Here is a 6,506-nt window from a genome sequence, read left to right on the forward strand (position 1 = left end):
TCTGATAATCTGAACAATGTAGTTGAGGACAGCCGTATGCAACGTAACAACCACTGTTGATCTATATTAATTTGTCTTGAGACCCTGTATCACTTTGAATGTGTTTGCTTTGATTTGTTTATGTTCGTGATACTGGTACCCTGCTACTGTTCTATTTCATGTATTGCTCTCTTTAAAATAAAAAAATAAAAAATAAAGGCCACAGAACATAAATATACAGAATATCTGTGGTATTAAAATTTCTTGAGGGAAAATGATAATGAGAAAGAAAATTTCCAAAATGGTATCAAAAATGAAAAGATGAAAGGACAATGGAAAAACACTGATTTAATTGTTCTCCTTTCTGTCTTTTTTTATAATGAAAATCTGTATGTCGATGCCCTTAATCCCTTGAAGACATAGCTCTTAGAAGAATTTCTGGTTTTTACCATTATTAACCAGGTTTCATCACTGGGACACAACACCAACACCCATAATTTAAAGGAAGAGAAGCTTAATTTAGCTCACATTTTAAGGGAATTCAGTACAGGGTCTTTGAGCTCCAAGACAGAAATGTCGCTCATGGTGGAAGGGCATGCTGCAGCAAGATGCTGACCATGACAGAGAAGCAGAGAGGGGAGCAGGTCCAGAGAGGACGGAGCCAGACGTGTGGAGTCATGCCATGACCCGCCTGGACACTCCCATAAATGTGCTTTACCAATCCTCAAGTGTTTCTTAAGCCAATCAAATGGACACAGTTAGGATTAACCCTCATAGACCACATTAAGGAAAAATAAATTAAAAACATGATGGACAAATGAAATGAGAGAATACAAAATTCCTCCTTACATGCTGTTTCATTTTGTGCGGCTTCACTTCCTTGTGGTCAATCACAAGGAAGATTCAATGAATATATTAAGTAAAATATTAAGTAGAAAACTCCAAAAATTGACAACTCATCGATTTTAAATTGCACGCCATCCCACTGGGATGTGACTCATCCCCTGGTCCTGTGCATCTAGGCTGTAGAGAGCACTTGCCCAGTAGTCACTTAGCAGCCACCTTAGTTATAACACGGACAGTTCTAGCACTGCGGGGCTTGTATGTGAGATTCAGAAGCCAGCAGTTTCAGACATTTATTGGGGATCTTGGAATGAATCCTCCATAGACAAGAGAGGACAACTTTATTTTCCCTGTGGAACTGAGGAAGAGAGACAAGTGTAGAAAGACAAAAGCTGAGTGAGGTGCCAAGAAAGGTCACCCTTTCACAGATTCTGCGTATTTTAACCTCCTTTCCTATACTGGACCAAATATTTTGCCGCCTGTCTCCATTTATTCTATCCCCATGTTTCATTAAAATACAAGATAGGAAGAAATCACTCATTTGAAATCCCCAGAAAATGAGTTTAGATCCAAGCACAGTGTACTCAGATTTATTTTCTTCCTTAGTAAAAATTAAACAATTTCCCCTTCACCAAGGAGTCCTGGGTGAGTCTCAGGAGTTACGGGTCTCAAGAAGGGATGAAGAAATTCCCACACCTGTCAGATGAGGAACAGAGAGCAATGGTGGACACAGAGCCCAGACCAGCCCTGGGAGGCGCTTCAGAGCAGGGACACAGGAGTGGAACATTGCGTTCCTCGCCAGGACCCCAAAGCTACAGCTGGGTGACACACTGCCTCTAGGCTTGTCAGGAACTCAATGTGCTGGTGGTCTCATTCAAACATTCAAATATGTAACACTTAAAAAATTAAACAAAGGAAGAGGGAAGGGGAGTAAAAGGATCAAAAATGTCAGGACATGCTTTACGGATATACCAGTTCCCCAAAGCAAAGATGATTATAATGCACTACCAAAAAATGCTAATAAAAACTCAAACAGTAATCTTCATCGAGGTATTCAAAATTTTGAATTACCTGTAAAATTGTGGGTAGTGTGGGTCCCTGTAATATAGGGCAAAGAAACTCCTCACCTGCTGGACGTCTAGTAGGAGTTTGTGTTCTCTAAAATCAAAGAATAAATTTTAGGAACAAGGGAGGTTAAGAGCAGAATATATTTATTAAGGGAAAGAAAACTTCTGTCTGAGAGAAAAAAGATGGGATCCCAAGTGGGTTGCCCAGGATCCTGGCATTTCTAGGAGTTTTTATAGAACAAATCCATGATGTGAGGCAGGTCCAAGGTGGGAAAAATGGGAAATCACAAGGTAGGATGAAATTATGGTCAACCAATCAGATTATGAGATTACAAATATAATTGCTCAGGTAAATTTGATTAAATTGGGATCAAATAGGGAAGCAAATCAAGTAGCAAGCAGGCGTGAATACAGAACAGGGGCCTTTCCTGGAGGGCATTGAGTTAGTGGTTCTTCCTGGCTTCCTCAAGGTAATAGAAACCTATTTAGAATATCATTCCTGTTGTTTATCCTTAGGAAAGTATGCGGGTGCACTTGTTTTATCTTTTGTCTTGAGGTCTGGCCCACAGCAGAGGTGCCTATCTCTCACACAGTTGCAAGGTGTCTAATCTGCACTGGCTCCTTCCAGGACCTAGCCCTATCTGACTCCCTATAACATTTTATCTAACTTAGTTGCCTGTAACACCTGCAGCACCTTCCCAGCCACTGTCGTACTTACAATATACTCGGGAAAAAGCAATCTAAAGAAAAGCATCTGAAGCTATGATTTCTCATGCCCAGCAAATCTCTGTTTCAGATTTATCAGACAAAACTCTAGTTCCTATTTAATCAGTTACTGAAAGAAAAGTCAGGTTCTTTCTGAGACTTCAAGAGGAAGAATAATGTGGTTTCTCACAGGAAATTTGCTCCAGGTCCACAATTTTGTTTTTAATCCAAAACCAAGACAGAAAATTAGCTTGCTATTTTCAGGAAATAGTTTATTCTCATTCACCATTCCACTGAGGAATTGCCTCATTTGAAGCATCCAAATTTTATTCATGGATTTACATTCCTGCCCACCCTGCCCTGTCCCTTGGGTTTGTTTCCTAAGGTTATTGGTTACAGATATACATGTCACAGGCTATCATGGATCCTTACTTTTAGTGATAATAGAAATTAAAACTAAAACAAAAATTTTTAGCAAAAAGATTTCATTAGAAATAAAGACAAAATGATAAGAACTTTGACAAGGATCAGGCAGCTCTTATCAAAGGAGAGTAAGAAAAAACAGGACAGGACAGCTGGAGAAGCCAGTCTGGTGAAAGACATTCTACAAAAGCAGAAGACCAGCTTTTAAAGATTAGCTGCCCTGGCCCACTCTCTGGTTGATGATTATCTCAGTCCTAGTTTCCCACCTCTGCAGGAATCCTCATTTCCATGAAATGATCGTCACATGAGACTCTACTTTTCCTGGAATCCAGATGAATAAAATTTTGGTGTCAGAAGTGGAGTCATTCCTGTGGTTCATGTGGTTCAGAAGTCTTTGGAACTGGCTTGCAGAAAAAGTTTAGAAAGGTTTGGAGATACACCTGAAGAAGCAGCCCTAAAAATCTGCAAGCCAACCTTGATGGAAGACTCTGATCAGAGTTCAAAAGACCAGCATGCTCATAGAAATGCAGCTAGTAAAGGCCAGACTCAAGAAATTTCAATTGGGAACAAGGATGCATCAGTAATTGGATTCCAGGCCATATGTGTTATGCTCTGGCAGAAAATTTGTCTAAATTTTCCTCCTGATCCTGAAATATTGCAGGAGACTGAGATTAAGGGCAACGGACTAATTAATCTGGTGAAAGATGTTTCAAGGCCATCTAATGTTGAGGGAGTAGCATGGCTACTGTTGAAGCTTTTAGCCAGCACTACCTTCAGAATCAAGAGCAAACAGCCTAGCAGAATGATTTTTAAAGTTTTGAGTTTGGCCAGAAAGGAAGCTCCAGTAAAGTTGTAGCCTGAAAAGATGGAGCAGGGGAGAACTTGGTTGTGGTTAGCATCAAAATTGTGCTGTAATTTGGAACAGCACAATAGAAAAAATAGCTGGAAAGCATCACAAGAACCAGCAGGATTTCATCCTTTGCAGGCTCGAAATTGCAAAGGTGAAAGACTTTGCTTTGAGAAGAGATCCCCAGGGCACCATGCTCCAGAATGGTGGCAGCCTAGGGAATGGGATTTGATTCCCCAGAATTCAGTTCACTGTGATCAACCATCCAGGCACTCGGAGGGCTCTGCAACCAGCTGCAAGTTACAAGTGTTCAGTTACTGCTCCAGTAAGTGGTAGACATCAATGTCACCCATATGGTGTTGGTTTTCCATGCATGCAGAAGGGTCAGGAAGGCTTTTGACCGGATTTCAGAAGTCCTGGGAGGCCAGGGCAGGTGCCCCTGAGAGAGCATTGTGTGAAGCTGTGAGTACAAGCCAAAGGTGGAGACACCAGAAAGTTGAAAAAACCAGAATGAAGGATATTTGAGAAAAGCCACAGGAGTGACAAGGCCACCTCAAGAGAGAGGCTGTGAAGGCTACAACCATCTACAGTGTCACGAGGCACATTTTCCCACAGATTGCCCTTGGGTGCTGGACACGAAACTACAGGACTTAATGTTTTCTCTGCTGGATTTCAGCCTTGCTTTGGTGCTATTCCTTTCAATTTCCTATTTCTATCTTTTGGAATAAGAATGTTTACACTGCACCACGACACGTTGAAAGTGTTTAACTTTCTTTTCATTTTTATAGGGCTCACAGCTAAGAGTTTGCCTTAAATCTCAGGCGAGACTTTGGACTTGGACTTTTCATCAACACTGAACTGTTAGGACTTTGGCAACTCTTAAGGAGAGACTGAAAAATTCATTTTGCATAAACGGATACACATGAGTCTTTTGGGGCCAGAGGCAAAATGCTTTACATCCAGATGTCCCCCCAAAACCTCATGCTCTCATGAGGCTTTTGAGTGGTGACTGGATAACGGGTGTGTGGTACTCACCGGTGGATTAATCCACTGATGGGGTTACAGCTGATTGCAGTGTTAGGAGTGAAGCCTCGTGGAAGAGGTGGGTCACAGTTGGTGTGGCCTAGAAGGGTACACATTCCTTCCCCTCCCTTCTCACCACTATATCTTTTTTTTATTTTAAAAATAAAAGGAGGAAAACATTAACAGACAGACAACCTTTTACAAAATAGCAAAAGAACAGTACAGACAATACAGAGTTACAAAGCGTTAGAAAATTAACAATGCTTGTTGTATTACATATTGATATCTTCAAAGTGGTTTCTCATGAAGACAGAGACATGCAATATTGATCAATCAAGGACTCATTAACAGTTTCTTTCAGCAAAGAAATAGAAGACAGTAGAACAACTATGTTAACTATCTACAAAATTTCTCCTTCTTTCCCTTTTCTTTTCCCACATCTCACCACTATATCATGAACTATTTTGCCTCTGCCACGCCACCTTGGCTTGGAGCCAGCTGACTATGGACTGAAACTTCTACAAACTGTGAGTAAAAATAAACCTTCCCTCCTTTAACTTGCAGCTGTCTCAGCCACAAAGAAAATAACTAGACACCCATTCCTAACTTTTAGGAATTCACTTGTTCTAATTTTTTATGGGCCGGTTCACTTTTATTTTTGCTGAAAGTACTAGGCATAGGAATCTTTAAAGTACTTTATGGGCCTCACTAGTTATAGCTTAGTAGCCTAAATAAGTTAAGAAAACATTGCTTTTTCTTCTCACCACAGACATTTTCAAGTACTTGGATTCATATTTTAACAAAGGCAATTGAGGGAAAACTATATTAAATAGTGACAATTAAGTAGTGAAATAATTTCTTTAAGCACTTTTAAATTTTTTTCACATTCTAAGATAAGTATAAAACAGGACAAATATAAAATCCTGGACAAACTAGAATATATGGTAATACTAATTTTGACCTGTGTCCAATTGGAAGAATGGACTTTATATATTATCTTCACATTATTGCTCTTTAGAAATATGTTTTTATATGGGAAAATGAAATCTAAATTAAAATGAAACAATATTTGGTGATTTCCACAAATAAAGAAGATTAAAGTTCTTCTCTTTGTAACTATCAAGTTAAGGTCATTGTTCTATTATGGAAGTGAGGAAGCCAAAAGGAAAATTGAGTTTTCCAATAAAAGTTTAGGAAATCTTAGAATTTCAATGCATTATGCTTGATTTTTACAAACAGTATTTCTGTAATAAATATTTGCTTATCTATACCTTTCTGTTTTAACTATAAAATCTTTGTTCATTCTTTTGGTAATAGTGCTTCTACCCTCCTTTGGAGAGTTGGATCTTAACCTCTTCTTGCACAGAGTTGCTAATTATAGTGCCAATCACAACCAAGATGTAGAGTCAGGCTTAGCCAATCAGAGGGCTCCTTAGTAGTAGCCACAGTAATTGGTCCGGTGAGTAAACACAACAGTCAATCAGCTAAAGTCTGTCTGTGGGATTTTTACATTGCAAAATTGGATAAAACACATTCTTACTTTGTTTTAGAGTCATCAAACTTGGATACTGTATGCTGGGAACCAATCACTCTCTTACCTCTACCACAAGTTTCATGGG

At 39.4% G+C, this 6,506-nt stretch overlaps 1 long non-coding RNA gene across 1 annotated transcript in view; it reads left to right on the forward strand.

Annotated features, from left to right (window-relative positions):
• Positions 1 to 5,414, forward strand: part of LOC106149384 — a 17,758-nt gene extending 12,344 nt beyond the window's left edge. Inside the window, exon 3 of the long non-coding RNA XR_001235536.1 lies at positions 5,386 to 5,414. This is a non-coding gene — a long non-coding RNA (uncharacterized LOC106149384). The remainder of the gene's footprint in view (positions 1 to 5,385) is intronic.
• Positions 5,415 to 6,506: the final 1,092 nt, after the last annotated feature.

The sequence above is a fragment of the Chinchilla lanigera genome, unplaced genomic scaffold (genome assembly GCF_000276665.1).
Source record: "Chinchilla lanigera isolate Chin_1 unplaced genomic scaffold, ChiLan1.0 scaffold00043, whole genome shotgun sequence".
NCBI lineage: Eukaryota > Metazoa > Chordata > Mammalia > Rodentia > Chinchillidae > Chinchilla > Chinchilla lanigera.